This window comes from Panulirus ornatus, chromosome 24 (genome assembly GCF_036320965.1).
Source record: "Panulirus ornatus isolate Po-2019 chromosome 24, ASM3632096v1, whole genome shotgun sequence".
In the NCBI taxonomy this organism is placed as follows: Eukaryota; Metazoa; Arthropoda; class Malacostraca; order Decapoda; family Palinuridae; genus Panulirus; species Panulirus ornatus.
In genome coordinates, this window is record NC_092247.1 from 160,843 (window position 1) to 176,249 (window position 15,407).

Below are 15,407 nucleotides of genomic sequence, written 5' to 3' on the forward strand. Positions count from 1 at the left end.
GTGGGGGAGGGGGCGAAGGTTCTGGGAGCGTTGAATAATGCGTGGAAGGCGATTACATCATCTCTGAAAGCAAAAATGGGTATGTTTGAAGGAATAGTGGTTCTAGCAATGTTATATGGTTGAGAGGCGTGGGCTATAGAATAGTGTTGTGCGGAGGAGGGTGGATGTGTTGGAAATGAGATGTTTGAGGACAATATGTGGTGTGATGTAGTCAGATCGAGTATGTAATGAAAGGGTAAGAGAGATCTGTGGTGATAAAAAGATTGTGGTTGAGAGAGCAGAAGAGGGTGTATTGAAATGGTTTGGTCACATGTAGTGAAACAGTGAAGAAAGATTGAAAAAGAGGATATATCTGTCAGAGGTGGAAGGATCGAGAATTGGAACCCCAAATTGGATGTAGAAGGATGGAGTGAAATAGATTTTGAGTGATCGGGGCCTGAACATGCAGGAGGGTGAAATGCGTGCAAGGAATAGAGTGAATTGGAACGATGTGGTATACCGGGGTCGACGTGCTGTCAATGGATTGAACCAGGGCATATGAAGTCTGAGATAAACCAAGGAAATTTTTGTGGGGCTTGGATGTGGAAAGGGAGCTGTGGTTTCGGTGCATCATACATGACAGTTGGAGGCTGACTGTGAACGAATGTGGCCTTTGTTGTCCTTTACTAGCGCTACCTCGCGTGCATGCGGGGGGTGGGGATGGGGGGAGGTTGTCATTTTAGGTGTGGCGGGGTGGAGACGAGAATGAATAAAGGGAGCAAGAATGAAGTATGTACATGTGTATATATGTATTTGTCTGTGTATGTGTATATATGTATACGTTGAAATGTATACGTAAGTATACATTACCTTACTAACGCGGGAAATGGCGAATAGTTTGAAAGAAAAGATATATATATATATATATATATATATATATATATATATATATATATATATATATATATATATATATATATATATATTTCTTTTTTCTTTTTTTGTCGCTGTCTCCCGCGTTTGCGAGGTAGCGCAAGGAAACAGACGAAAGAAATGGCCCAACCCACCCCCGTACACATGTATATACATACACGTCCACACACGCAAATATACATACCTACACAGCTTTCCATGGTTTACCCCAGACGCTTCACGTGCCCTGATTCAATCCAATGACAGCACGTCAACCCCGGTATACCACATCGATCCAATTCACTCTATTCCTTGCCCTCCTTTCACCCTCCTGCATGTTCAAGCCCCGATCACACAAAATCTTTTTCACTCCATCTTTCCAATATATATATATATATATATATATATATATATATATATATATATATATATATATATATATATATATATATATATATATATATATATATTGTACATTGTACAAAGGCAAAGGGGATAAAAGTGAGTGCTCAAATTACACAGGTATAAGGTTGTTGAGTATTCCTGGATAATTATATTGGAGGGTAATGATTGAGAGGGTGAAGGAATGTACAGAGCATCAGATTGGGGAAGAGCAGTGTGGTTTCAGAAGTGTAGAGGATGTGTGGATCAGGTGTTTGCTTTGAAGAATGTATGTGAGAAATACTTAGAAAAGCAAATAGATTTGTATGTAGCATTTATGGATCTGGAGAAGGCATATGATAGAGTTGATAGAGATGCTCTGTGAAAGGTATTAAGAATATATGATGTGGGAGGCAAGTTGCTAGAAGCAGTGAAAAGGTTTTATCGAGGAGTTAAGGCATGTGTACGTGTAGAAAGAGAGGAAAGTGAATGTAGGTTTGCGGCAGGGGTGTGTGATGTCTCCATGGGTGTTTAATTTGTTTATGGATGGGTTTTTTAGGGAGGTGAATGCAAGAGTTTTGGAAATAGGGGCAAGTATGCAGTCTGTTGTGGATGAGAGAGCTTGGGAAGTGAGTCAGTTGTTGATCGCTGATGATACAGCGCTGGTGGCTGATTCATGTGAGAAACTGCAGAAGCTGGTGACTGAGTTTGGTAAAGTGTGTGAAAGAGGAAAGTTAAGAGTAAATGTGAATAAGAGCAAGGTTATTAGGTACAGTAGGGTTGAGGGTCAAGTCAATTGGGAGGTAAGTTTGAATGGAGAAAAACTGGAGGAAGTAAAGTGTTTTAGATATCTGGGAGTGGATCTGGCAGCGGATGGAACCATGGAAGCGTAAGTGAATCATAGGGTGGGGGAGGGGGCGAAAATCCTGGGAGCCTTGAAGAATGTGTGGAAGTCGAGAACATTTTCTCGGAAAGCAAAAATGGCTATGTTTGAAGGAATAGTGGTTCCAACAGTGTTGTATGGTTGCGAGGCGTGGGCTATGGATACAGTTGTGCGCAGGAGGGTGGATGTGCTGGAAATGAGATGTTTAAGGAGAATATGTTTTGTGAGGTGGTTTGATCGAGTAAGTAATGTAAGGGTAAGAGAGATGTGTGGGAATAAAAAGAGCGTGGTTCAGAGAGCAGAAGAGAGTGTTTTGAAATGCTTTGTGCACATGGAGAGTATGATTGAGGAGAGATTGACCAAGAGGATATATGTGTCGGAGGTGGAGGGAACGAGGAGAAGTGGGAGACCAAATTAGAGGTGGAAAGATGGAGTGAAAAAGATTTTGAGTGATCGGAGCCTGAACATGCAGGAGGGTGAAAGGCGGGCAAGGAATAGAGTGAATTGGATCGATGTGGTATACCGGGGTCGACGAGCTGTCAATGGATTGAATCAGGGCATGTGAAGCGTCTGGGGTAAACCAGGGCAAGTTCTGTGGGGCCTGGATGTGGAAAGGGAGCTGGGATTTCGGGCATTATTACATGACAGCTAGAGACTGAGTGTGAACGAATGTGGCCTTTGTTGTCTTTTCCTAGCACTACCTCGCACACATGAGGGTGGAGGGGGATGTTATTCCATGTGTGGCGAGGTGGCGATGGGAATAAATTAAGGCAGGCAGTATGAATTATGTACATGTGTATATAAGTATATATCTGTGTGTGTATATATATGTGTACATTGAGATGTATAGGTATGTATATTTGCGTGTGTGGACGTGAATGTATATACATGTGTATGGGGGTGGGTTGGGCCATTTCTTTCGTCTGTTTCCTTGCGCTACCTTGCAAACGCGGGAGACAGCGACAAAGCAAAATAAAATAAAAATGGGTGGGGGAGGGGGCGAAAATCCTGGGAGCCTTGAAGAATGTGTGGAAGTCGAGAACATTATCTCGGAAAGCAAAAATGGGTATGTTTGAAGGAATAGTGGTTCCAACAATGTTGTATGGTTGCGAGGCGTGGGCTATGGATACAGTTGTGCGCAGGAGGATGGATGTGCTGGAAATGAGATGTTTGAGGACAATGTGTGGTGTGAGGTGGTTTGATCGAGTAAGTTACGTAAGGGTAAGATGTGTGGAAATAAAAAGAGCGTGGTTGAGAGAGCAGAAGAGGGTGTTTTGAAATGGTTTGGACACTTGGAGAGAATGAGTGAGGAAAGATTGGCCAAGAGGATATATGTGTCGGAAGTGGAGGGGACGAGGAGAAGTGGGAGACCAAACTGGAGGTGGAAAGATGGAGTGAAAAAGATTTTGTGTGATCGGGGCTTGAACATGCAGGAGAGTGAAAGAAGGGCAAGGAATAGAGTGAATTGGATCGATGTGGTATACCGGGGTTGACGTGCTGTCAGTGGATTGAATCAGGGCATGTAAAGCGTCTGGGGTAAACCATGGAAAGCTGTGTAGGTATGTATATTTGCGTGTGTGGACGTATGTATATACATGTGTATGGGGGTGGGTTGGGCCATTTCTTTCGTCTGTTTCCTTGCGCTACCTCGCAAACGCGGGAGACAGCGACAAAGCAAAATGAAAATAAAAATACATATATATATATATATATATATATATATATATATATATATATATATATATATATATATATATATATATATATATATATCGTTATTCATTCTGCTTTGTCGCTGTCTCCCGCGTTAGCGAGGTTGCTCAAGAAAACAGACGAAAGAATGGCCCAACCCACCCACACACACATGTATGTATATACACATCCACACACGCAATATATACTTACCCATACATCTCAACGATATATATATATATATATATATATATATATATATATATATATATATATATATATATATATATATATATACAGACAGATACATATATACACATTCACATAATTCATACTGTTTGCCTTTATTCATTCCCATCGCCACCCCGCCACACATAACAATAACCAACCCATCCCCCCAAATGTGCGCGAGGTAGCGCTAGGAAAAGACAACAAAGGCCACTTTCATTCACATTCATTCTCTAGCTGCCATGCAATAATGCACCGAAACCACAGCTCTCTTTCCACATCCAGGCCCCACAGAACTTTCCATGGTTTACCCCAGACGCTTCACATGCCCTGGTTCAATCCACTGACAGCACGTCGACCCCGGTATACCACATCGTTCTAATTCACTCTATTCCTTGCACGCCGTTCACGCTCCTGCATGTTTAGGCCCCGATCACTCAAAATCTTTTTCACTCCATCTTTCCACCTCCAATTTGGTCTCCCACTTCTCCTCGTTCCCTCCACCTCCGACACATATATCCTCTTGGTCAATCTTTCCTCACTCATTCTCTCCATGTGACCAAACCATTTGAAAACACCCTCTTCTGCTCTCTCAACCACACTATTTTTATTTCCACATATCTCTCTTACCCTTACATTACTTACTCGATCAAACCACCTTACACCACATATTGTCCTCAAACATCTCATTTCCAGCACATCCACCCACCTCCGCACAACTCTATCCATAGCCCACGCCTCGCAGCCATACAACATTGTTGGAACCACTATTCCTTCAAACATACCCATTTTTACTTTCGGAGATAATGTTCTCGACTTCCAAACATTCTTCAAGTCTCCCAGAATTTTCGCCCCCTCCCCTACCCTATGATTCACTTCCGCTTCCATGGTTCCATCCGCTGCCAGATCCACTCCCAGATATCTAAAACACTTTACTTCCTCCAGTTTTTCTCCATTCAAACTTACCTCCTAATTGACTTGACCCTCAACCCTACTGTACCTAATAACCTTGCTCTTATTCACATTTACTCTCAACTTTCTTCTTTCACACACTTTACCAAACTCAGTCACCAGCTTCTGCAGTTTCTCACATGGTAGTTGTAAATGGCAGTCAGATGTACAGTTATTTGTTCCATGATGCATGTTACTAAAGGGTTAGAGAAAAGGATGTTGGGATGAATATGAAGACTAGAAAAGGAAGTGGAGTGGAAGTAGATAACATGTTGGCTGTTCTTATCAGCCCAGATAACTCTGAGCTTTGTATTACCAATGTTACCAGTTCCAGAAGGATTCTCATATAACTTACTACTTAAATATTTCGTAAACTTTCATACGAAACAACGAATTAATGTAAACTCAACATCAAGTATTTACCAATGATTCTAGGCACAAAATCCCATATCACTAAGGTCGTCTGCAGAGGTGGTTTACCCTGGGCTGAAGGACTGTAACACATCAGCGGGTCCATCACTGACAGACACAAGAAACTTTCTTCTTTTCTATTTTTCTGCAGCAGAGTTGCTCCTCAAGAAGCTTTGTGAGACGAGCTCAAGCATAAATCTATGTCGTCCTTAGTGTTAAGTTTATCTATGTGTCATTTGTGTTAAGTTCATCTATGTTGTCCTCAGTGATAAGTTCATCTATGTTGTCCTTAGTGTTAAGTTCATCTATGTTGTCCTTAGTGTTAAGTTCATCTATGTCGTCCTTAGTGTTAAGTTCATCTATGTCGTCCTTAGTGTTAAGTTTATCTATGTCGTCATTAGTGTTAAGTTCATCTATGTCGTCCTTAGTGTTAAGTTTATCTATGTCGTCATTAGTGTTAAGTTCATCTATGTCGTCCTTAGTGATAAGTTCATCTATGTTGTCCTTAGTGTTAAGTTCATCTATGTCGTCCTTAGTGTTAAGTTCATCTATGTCGTCCTTAGTGTTAAGTTCATCTATGTCGTCCTTAGTGTTAAGTTCATTTATGTCGTCCTTAGTGTTAAGTTCATTTATGTCGTCCTTAGTGTTAAGTTCATTTATGTCGTCCTTAGTGTTAAGTTCATCTATGTCGTCCTTAGTGTTAAGTTCATCATAGACATAAGATGAAGTTCAAGATGTGTCTGTCACACCAGCGTTCCTGACTCCAAGCGTCATTTCTTATACTTTAGGAGACAACACGTCAGCAGAGGCTGCCCATTTTCTTAATGTTGTGGGTCTACAACTAAGAATCAAAAGTAAATAGATTATTCAGCTTCAGCTAAGGCGACTTGGTTGAAGATTAAGATTGATGGTAATGAGAACATTTCTGTCATGTAACAACATTTTGACCGACTGATCAACTCTCATATGGAGGTGTTAGCGATCCTGACCCACTGCCACGTTCACCGGCCGCCTGCAGTCAAGCGCAAAGATTCGAATCCTGGTCACGATAGTCGACCCAGCAGTCCATTTGTTTATTTGTTTATATATCTGTTTATACATTTGTAATAATTTGAGTGCTCAAATTACAGAGGTATAAGTTTGTTGAGTATTCCTGGTAAATTATATGGGAGGGTATTGATTGAGAGGGTGAAGGCATGTACAGAGCATCAGATTGGGGAAGAGCAGTGTGGTTTCAGAAGTGGTAGAGGATGTGTGGATCAGGTGTTTGCTTTGAGGAATGTATGTGAGAAATACTTAGAAAAGCAAATGGATTTGTATGTAGCATTTATGGATCTGGAGAAGGCATATGATAGAGTTGATAGAGATGCTCTGTGGAAGGTGTTAAGAATATGTGGTGTGGGAGGCAAGTTGTTAGAAGCAGTGAAAAGTTTTTATCGAGGATGTAAGGCATGTGTACGTGTAGGAAGAGAGGAAAGTGATTGGTTCTCAGTGAATGTAGGTTTGCGGCAGGGGTGTGTGATGTCTCCATGGTTGTTTAATTTGTTTATGGATGGGGTTGTTAGGGAGGTGAATGCAAGTTTTGGAAAGAGGGGCAAGTATGAAGTCTGTTGGGGATGAGAGAGCTTGGGAAGTGAGTCAGTTGTTGTTCGCTGATGATACAGCGCTGGTGGCTGATTCATGTGAGAAACTGCAGAAGCTGGTGACTGAGTTTGGTAAAGTGTGTGAAAGAAGAAAGTTAAGAGTAAATGTGAATAAGAGCAAGGTTATTAGGTACAGTAGGGTTGAGGGTCAAGTCAATTGGGAGGTGAGTTTAAATGGAGAAAAACTGGAGGAAGTGAAATGTTTTAGATATCTGGGAGTGGATCTGGCAGCGGATGGAACCATGAAAGCGGAAGTGGATCATAGGGTGGGGGAGGGGGCGAAAATTCTGGGAGCCTTGAAGAATGTGTGGAAGTCGAGAACATTATCTCGGAAAGCAAAAATGGGTATGTTTGAAGGAATAGTGGTTCCAACAATGTTGTATGGTTGCGAGGCGTGGGCTATGGATAGAGTTGTGCGCAGGAGGATGGATGTGCTGGAAATGAGATGTTTGAGGACAATGTGTAGTGTGAGGTGGTTTGATCGAGTAAGTAACGTAAGGGTAAGAGAGATGTGTGGAAATAAAAATAGCGTGGTTGAGAGAGCAGAAGAGGGTGTTTTGAAATGGTTTGGGCACATGGAGAGAATGAGTGAGGAAAGATTGACCAAGAGGATATATGTGTCGGAGGTGGAGGGAACGAGGAGAAGAGGGAGACCAAATTGGAGGTGGAAAGATGGAGTGAAAAATATTTGTGTGATCGGGGCCTGAACATGCAGGAGGGTGAAAGGAGGTCAAGGAATAGAGTGATTTGGAGCGATGTGGTATACCGGGGTTTACGTGCTGTCAGTGGATTGAATCAAGGCATGTGAAGCGTCTGGGGTAAACCATGGAAAGCTGTGTAGGTATGTATATTTGCGTGTGTGGACGTATGTATATACATGTGTATGGGGGTGGGTTGGGCCATTTCTTTCGTCTGTTTCCTTGCGCTACCTCGCAAACGCGGGAGACAGCGACAAAGAAAAAAAAAGAAAAAAAAAATAATTTGTCGCTGTCTCCCGAGTTATCTAGGTAACGCAAGGAAACAGACGAAAGAATGACCCAACCCACCCACATACACATGTATATACATATACGTCCACACACGCACATATACATACTTATACATTTCAACGTATACATGTATATACATACACAGACATATGCATATATGCACATGTACACAATTCATACTTGCTGCCTTTATTCATTCCCATCGCCACCCCGCCAAACATGAAATGACAACCCCCTCCCACCTCACGTGCGCGAGGTAGCGCTAGGAAAAGACAACAAAGGCCACATTTTTTCAAACTCAGTCTCTAGCCGTCATGTATAATGCACCGAAACCACAGCTCCCTTTCCACATTCAAGCCCCACAAGACTTCCCATGGTTTACCCCAAACGCTTCACTTGCCCTGGTTCAATCCATTGTCAGCACGTCAACCCTGGTATACCACATCGTTCCAATTCACTCTATTCCTTGCACGCCTTTCACCCTCCTTCATGTTCAGGCCCCGATCACTCAAAATCTTTTTCACTCTATCCTTCCACCTCTAATTTGGTCTCCCACTGTTCATTCCCTCCACCTCTGACAAATATATCCTCTTTGTCAATCTTTCCTCACTCATTCTCTCCATGTGACCAAACCATTTCAATACATCCTCTTCTGCTCTCTCAACCACAATCTTTCTATTACCACACATCTTTCTTACCCTTTCTTTACTTACTCGATCAAACCACCTCACACCACATATTGACATCAAACATCTCATTTCCAACATATCCACCTTCCTCCGCACAACCCTATCTATAGCCCACGCTTCGCAACCATATAACATTGTTGGAACCACTATTCCCTCAAACATACCCATTTTTGCTTTCCGAGATAATATTCTCGCCTTACACACATTTTTCAGCGCTTCCAGAACTTTCTCCCCTTCCCCCACCCTATGACTCACTTCTGCTTCCATGGTTCCATCTGATGCCAAATCCACTCCCAGATATTTGGTAAAGTGTGTGAAAGAAGAAAGTTAAGAGTAAATGTGAATAAGAGCAAGGTTATTAGGTACAGTAGGGTTGAGGGTCAAGTCAATTGGGAGGTAAGTTTGAATGGAGAAAAACTGGAGGAAGTAAAGTGTTTTAGATATATGGGAGTGGATCTGGCAGCGGATGGAACCATGGAAGCGGAAGTGGATCATAGGGTGGGGGAGGGGGCGAAAATTCTGGGAGCCTTGAAGAATGTGTGGAAGTCGAGAACATTATCTCGGAAAGCAAAAATGGGTATTTTTGAAGGAATAGTGGTTCCAACAATGTTGTATGGTTGCGAGGCGTGGGCTATGGATAGCGTTGTGCGCAGGAGGATGGATGTGCTGGAAATGAGATGTTTGAGGACAATGTGTGGTGTGAGGTGGTTTGATCGAGTAAGTAACGTAAGGGTGAGAGAGATGTGTGGAAATAAAAAGAGCGTGGTTGAGAGAGCAGAAGAGGGTGTTTTGAAATGGTTTGGGCACATGGAGAGAATGAATGAGGAAAGATTGACCAAGAGGATATATGTGTCGGAGGTGGAGGGAACGAGGAGAAGTGGGAGACCAAATTGGAGGTGGGAAGATGGAGTGAAAAAGATTTTGTGTGATCGGGGCCTGAACATGCAGAAGGGTGAAAGGAGGGCAAGGAATAGAGTGAATTGGATCGATGTGGTATACCGGGGTTGACGTGCTGTCAGTGGATTGAATCAGGGCATGTGAAGAGTCTGGGGTAAACCATGGAAAGCTGTGTAGGTATGTATATTTGCGTGTGTGGACGTATGTATATACATGTGTATGGGGGTGGATTGGGCCATTTCTTTCGTCTGTTTCCTTGCGCTACCTCGCAAGCGCGGGAGACAGCGACAAAGCAAAAAAAAAAAAAATATATTATTCTTTGTCGCTGTCTCCTGCGTTAGCGAGGTAGCGCAAGGAAACAGACGAAAGAATGGCCCAACCCACCCACATACACATGTATATACATAAACGCCCACACACGCACATATACATACCTATACATTTCAACGAAAACATACATACATATACATACACAGACATATACATATATACACCTGTACATATTCATACATGCTACCTTTATCCATTCCCGCCACCACCCCGCCACACGCAAAATGGCATCCCCCTCCCCCTCGTGAGTGCGAGGTAGCGCTAGGAAAAGACAACAAAGGCCACATTCGTTCACATTCAGTCTCTCGCTGTCATGTGTAATGCACCAAAACCTCAGCTCTCTTTCCACATCCAGGCCCACAAAACTTTTCATGGTTTACCCCAGACGCTTCACATGCCCTGGTTCAATCTATTGACAGCACGTCGACCCCGATATACCACATCGTTCCAATTCACTCTGTTCCTTGCACACCTTTCACCCTCCTGTATGTTCAGGCCCCGATCTCTCAAAATCTTTTTCGCTCCATCCTTCCACCTCCAATTTGGTCTCCCACTTCTCCTCATTCCCTCCACCTCCGACACTTATATCCTCTTTGTCAATCCTTCTTCACTCATTCTCTCCACGTAACCAAACCATTTCAGTACACCCTCCTCTGCTCTCTCAACCACGCTTTTTATTACCACACATCTCTCTTACCCTCCCATTACTTACTCGATCAAACCACCTCACACCACGTATTGTCCTCAAACATCTCATTTCCAACACATCCAACCCCCTCCGCACAACCCTATCTATAGCCATATAACATTGTTGGAACCACTATTCCTTCAAACATACCCATTTTTGGTCTCCGAGATAACGTTCTCTCCTTCCACACATTCTTTAATGCTCCCAGAACTTTCGCCCCCTTACCCACCCTATGACTCACTTCCGCTTCCATGATTCCATCAGCTGCTAAATCCACTCCCAGATATCTAAAACACTTCATCTCTTCCATTTTTTCTCCATTCAAACTTACCTCCCAATTAACTTGTCCCTCAACCCTACTGAATATAATAACCTTGCTCTTATTCACATTTACTCTCAGCTTTCTTCTTTCGCACAGTTTACCAAACTCAGTCACCAACTTCTGCATTTTCTCACCCGAAGCAGCCACCAATGCTGTATTATTAGCGAACAACAACTGACTCACTTCCCAATCCCTCTCATTCACAACAGACTGCATACTTGTCCCTCTCTCCAGAACTCTTGCATTCACCTCCCTAACAACCCCATTAATAAACAAATGAAACAACCATGGAGACATCACGCACCCCTGCCGCAAACCGACATTCACTGGAAACCAATTACTTTCCTCTCTTTCTACTCGTACACATGCCTTACATCCTCGATAAAAACTTTTCACTGCTTCTAGCAACATACCTTCCACACCATATACTCTTAATACATTCACAGAGCATCTCTGTCAACTCTATCATATGCCTTCTCCAGATCCGTAAATGCTACATACAAATCCATCTGTTTTTTTTAAGTATTTCTCACATACATTCTTCAAAGCAAACACCTGATCCACACATCCTCTACCACTTCTGAAATCACACTGCTCTTCCCCAATCTGATGCTCTGTACATGCCTTTACTCTCTCAATCAATACCTTCCCATATGATTTCCCAGGAATACTCAACAAACTTATGCCTCTGTAATTTGAACACTCACCTTTATCCCCTCTACCTTTGTGCAATGGCACTATGCACGCATTCCGGCAATGCTCAGACACTTCACCATGAACCATACATACACTGAATATCCTTACCAACGGGTCAACAACACAGTCATCCCCTTTTTTAATAAATTCTACAGCAATATCATCCAATCCCGCCGCCTTGCCGGCTTTCACCTTCCGCAAACCTTTCAAAACCTCTTCTCTGTTTACCAAATCATTCTCCCCGAACCCTTCACTTCTCACACCAACTCGACCAAAACACCCTATATCTGCCACTCTATCATCAAACACATTCAACAGACCTTCAAAATACTCACTCCATCTCCTTCTCACTTCACCACTAATTCTTATTACCTCCCCAATAGCTCCCTTCACGATGCTTCCATTTGTTCTCTCGTCTTACACACTTTATTTTCCTCCTTCCAAAACAACTTTTTATTCCACCAATAATTTAATGGTATTCTCTCATCCCAACTCTCATTTGCCCTCATTTTCACCTTTTGCACCTTTCTCTTGACCTCCTGCCTCTTTCTTTCTTACATCTCACAATCATTTGCACTACTTCTCTGCAAAAATCGTCCAAATGGCTGTCTCTTCTATTTCACTAATTATCTTATTTCTTCATCCCACCACTCATTGCCCTTCTAATCTGCCCATCTCCCACCTTTCTAAAGCCACAAGCATCTTTTGTGCAAGGCATCACTGCTTCCCTAAATACATCCCCTTTCTCCCAACTCCCCTTACGTCATTTGCTCTCACCTTTTGCAATTCTGCACTCAATCTCTCCTGGTACTTCCTCACACAAGTCTCCTCTCTAAGCTCACTTACTCTCACCACTCTCTTCACCCCAACATTCTCTCTTCTTTTCTGAAAACCTCTACAAATCTTCACTTTCGCTTCATGATCAGACATCCCTTCAGCTGCCCCCCTCAGCACATTAACAACCAAAAGTCTCTCTCTCATACACCTATCAACACGGAATCCAATAACCTCTCTGGCAATCTCTCCTACTTACATACGTATGCTTATGTATATCTCTCTTTTTAAACCAGGTATTCCCAATCACCAGTCATTCTTCAGCACACAAATCTACAAGCTCTTCACCATTTCCATTTACAACACTGAACACCCCATGTACACCAATTACACCCTCAACTGCCACATTACTCACCTTTGCATTTAAATCATCCATCACTATAACCCGGTCTCATGCATCAAAACTTCTAACACACTCACTCAGCTGTTCCCAAAACACTTGCCTCTCATGATCTTTCCTCTCATGACCAGGTGCATAGGCATCAATAATCATCCATCTCTCTCTATCCATTTTCAGTTTTACCCATATCAATCTAGAGCTTACTTTCTTACACTCTATCACATACTATACAACCCCTGCTTCAGTAGTTCTACTCCTTCCTTTGCTCTTGTCCTTTCACCAACCCCTGACTTTACTCTCAAGACATTCCCAAACCACTCTTCCCCTTTACCCTTGAGCTTCGTTTTACTCAAAGCCAAAACATTCAGGTTTCTTTCCTCAAACATACTACCCATGTCTCCTTTTTTTCTCATCTTGGTCACATCTACACACATATAGATACCCCTATCTGAGCCTTCGATGAGGATGAGCACTCCCCGCATGACTCCTTCTTCTGTTTCCTCTTTTAGAAAGTAGAAATACAAGGAGGGGAGGGTTCCTAGCCCCCCGCTCCCGCCGCCTTTTGTCGCCTTCTAAGACACGCGGGAGGGGGGGTTAGAAACCTTCCCCTCCTTGTATATATCCCTAGGGATATATATATATATATATATATATATATATATATATATATATATATATATATATATATATATATATATATATATATCGTTAATGAGTTGTCTTTGATACGGCCATTCAGTTGACCGTAACGCCTCATTTGATTTCTAAAAATATCTATACATTCCCTTCACGCATTAAGAACATCTACAGACGTGGCGAGGTCTTGTTAAAACGAACGTCAGAGGCCAATTAAACTTTTTCCCAAATCTCCTTATAATATCAAATGTTCTTTTCTTTAACATATGAACTGAACAGAACTAAATGTCCGAGGGAGTCCCATCTCGAGTTGTGACTGAGGTGTATGGTAACTGGCTGGTGCGAGGACCACGTCTCGAGGTATGACGAGCCACGTAGCCAGCAGCGGAGGAGGAAAGGTCATGAGTAACAGATTACGATGACCTTTTACTTCACACGGTAGCAGCTGGTGGTACCGAGACCAGCCAGTCAGTCCCCAGCTGGTTGTACCGAGGCCAGAGAGTCAGTCCCCAGCTGGTGGTACCGAGGCCAGACAGTCAATCCCCAACTGAGGTGTCGAGGCCAGCCAGTTAGTCTCAGCTGTTGGTAGTAAGGCCAGCCAATCAGGCCCCAGCTGGTGGTACTGAGGCCAGACAGTCAGAGCACAGCTGGTGGTATCGAGACCAGCCAGTCAGTCCCCAGCTGGAAGTACTGAGACCAGCCAGTCATGTTCCCAGCTGGTGGTAGCGAGGCCAGCTAGTCAGTGCCCAGCTGGTGTGTTCGTGGAGGTTCCTGGTAGTTCAATATGGTTTTTGGTGGACTCAGTGATTATTGGCTAATGATTAGTCGTTAAGTCAGAAATCGTTACATACTGATATTATTCACATCTAGGAAAACATCTGGTTTTCTGATATTCTTGATCATATTTCTTTTTCTTTAATCTCTTATAAAATAGTATCAAGTTAACATGTATGTTATCCATGTACAGAGCAAAATAAACCATCTTAATCTTGTCATATACAGATATGAATAAATTGAAAAATGTGAATATTCAGATTTTAATATCGGTAATATTCACAAGTAAGTTATTTGCAGATGAACATAATTCCTGGGAAGATATTACATATATTCTGCTACACGTCGGCGTCTAAGGCAATACCGTTGTTACTCGTCCCTCCCTCACCAAATGCCAGCTTTACAATGGGTTTTGCCTCCACCAAGAACCACATACGAAGCATCAATGTTGTGTCTTCCTTACATTCCTAACCTGCTCTTGGTCACTGCATCACAGGCAAGAATGTCTTGTGTTATAACTTAAATTTATTTTGTTTAACAATACTAAAGTTTTGATCGTGTTACCTTGTCTTAATCTCTCGTGGATGACGTAGTTGTGGCACTGTAGAACACTCCACAAACTTTGTACACATGAAACACCAAGTGTTGCTGAGAACAACACCTGTACAACACCTGCTATGTGGATCGTACCACCACCTGGGTTATAAAGTGCTCTGCTTCCTCAACCTTCGTATCGACAAACACAGCGCACACCTTCTAAACAATTCACAACACACAATTTTCCTTCTAGTTCTTTCGTGGTTTATATACGATGTTCACTTGCTCCTCACACATCACTGCTCAAGATCTCAAGGTTTAACGAACAACAGACAAGAAGAGAAATACAGAAGGGAGCAAATGCAGCCGCTTCCCCTGACCTCCCCTTACTGGCTCGCGGCGCCCAATGTTTTGGTCGGTCGCTTGGAGACCCGGGCTACGAACCCTCACACGTCAGGTGCCAGGCAGGAATTTAGGTTTAACCTTTTTACTGAAACCGATCGAAATATATGATTACTCTTACGGTGTTAGATGTTTAGAAGAACATTCCTATGATATCGATGATTTGTAGTTCCTTGATTACTCATCAAAGTAT

General features: G+C 42.6%; 1 pseudogene; it reads right to left on the reverse strand.

The window, feature by feature from the left end:
- The window catches only part of LOC139756964 (uncharacterized), a 139,556-nt pseudogene extending 124,352 nt beyond the window's left edge, over positions 1-15,204 (reverse strand).
- Positions 15,205-15,407: the final 203 nt, after the last annotated feature.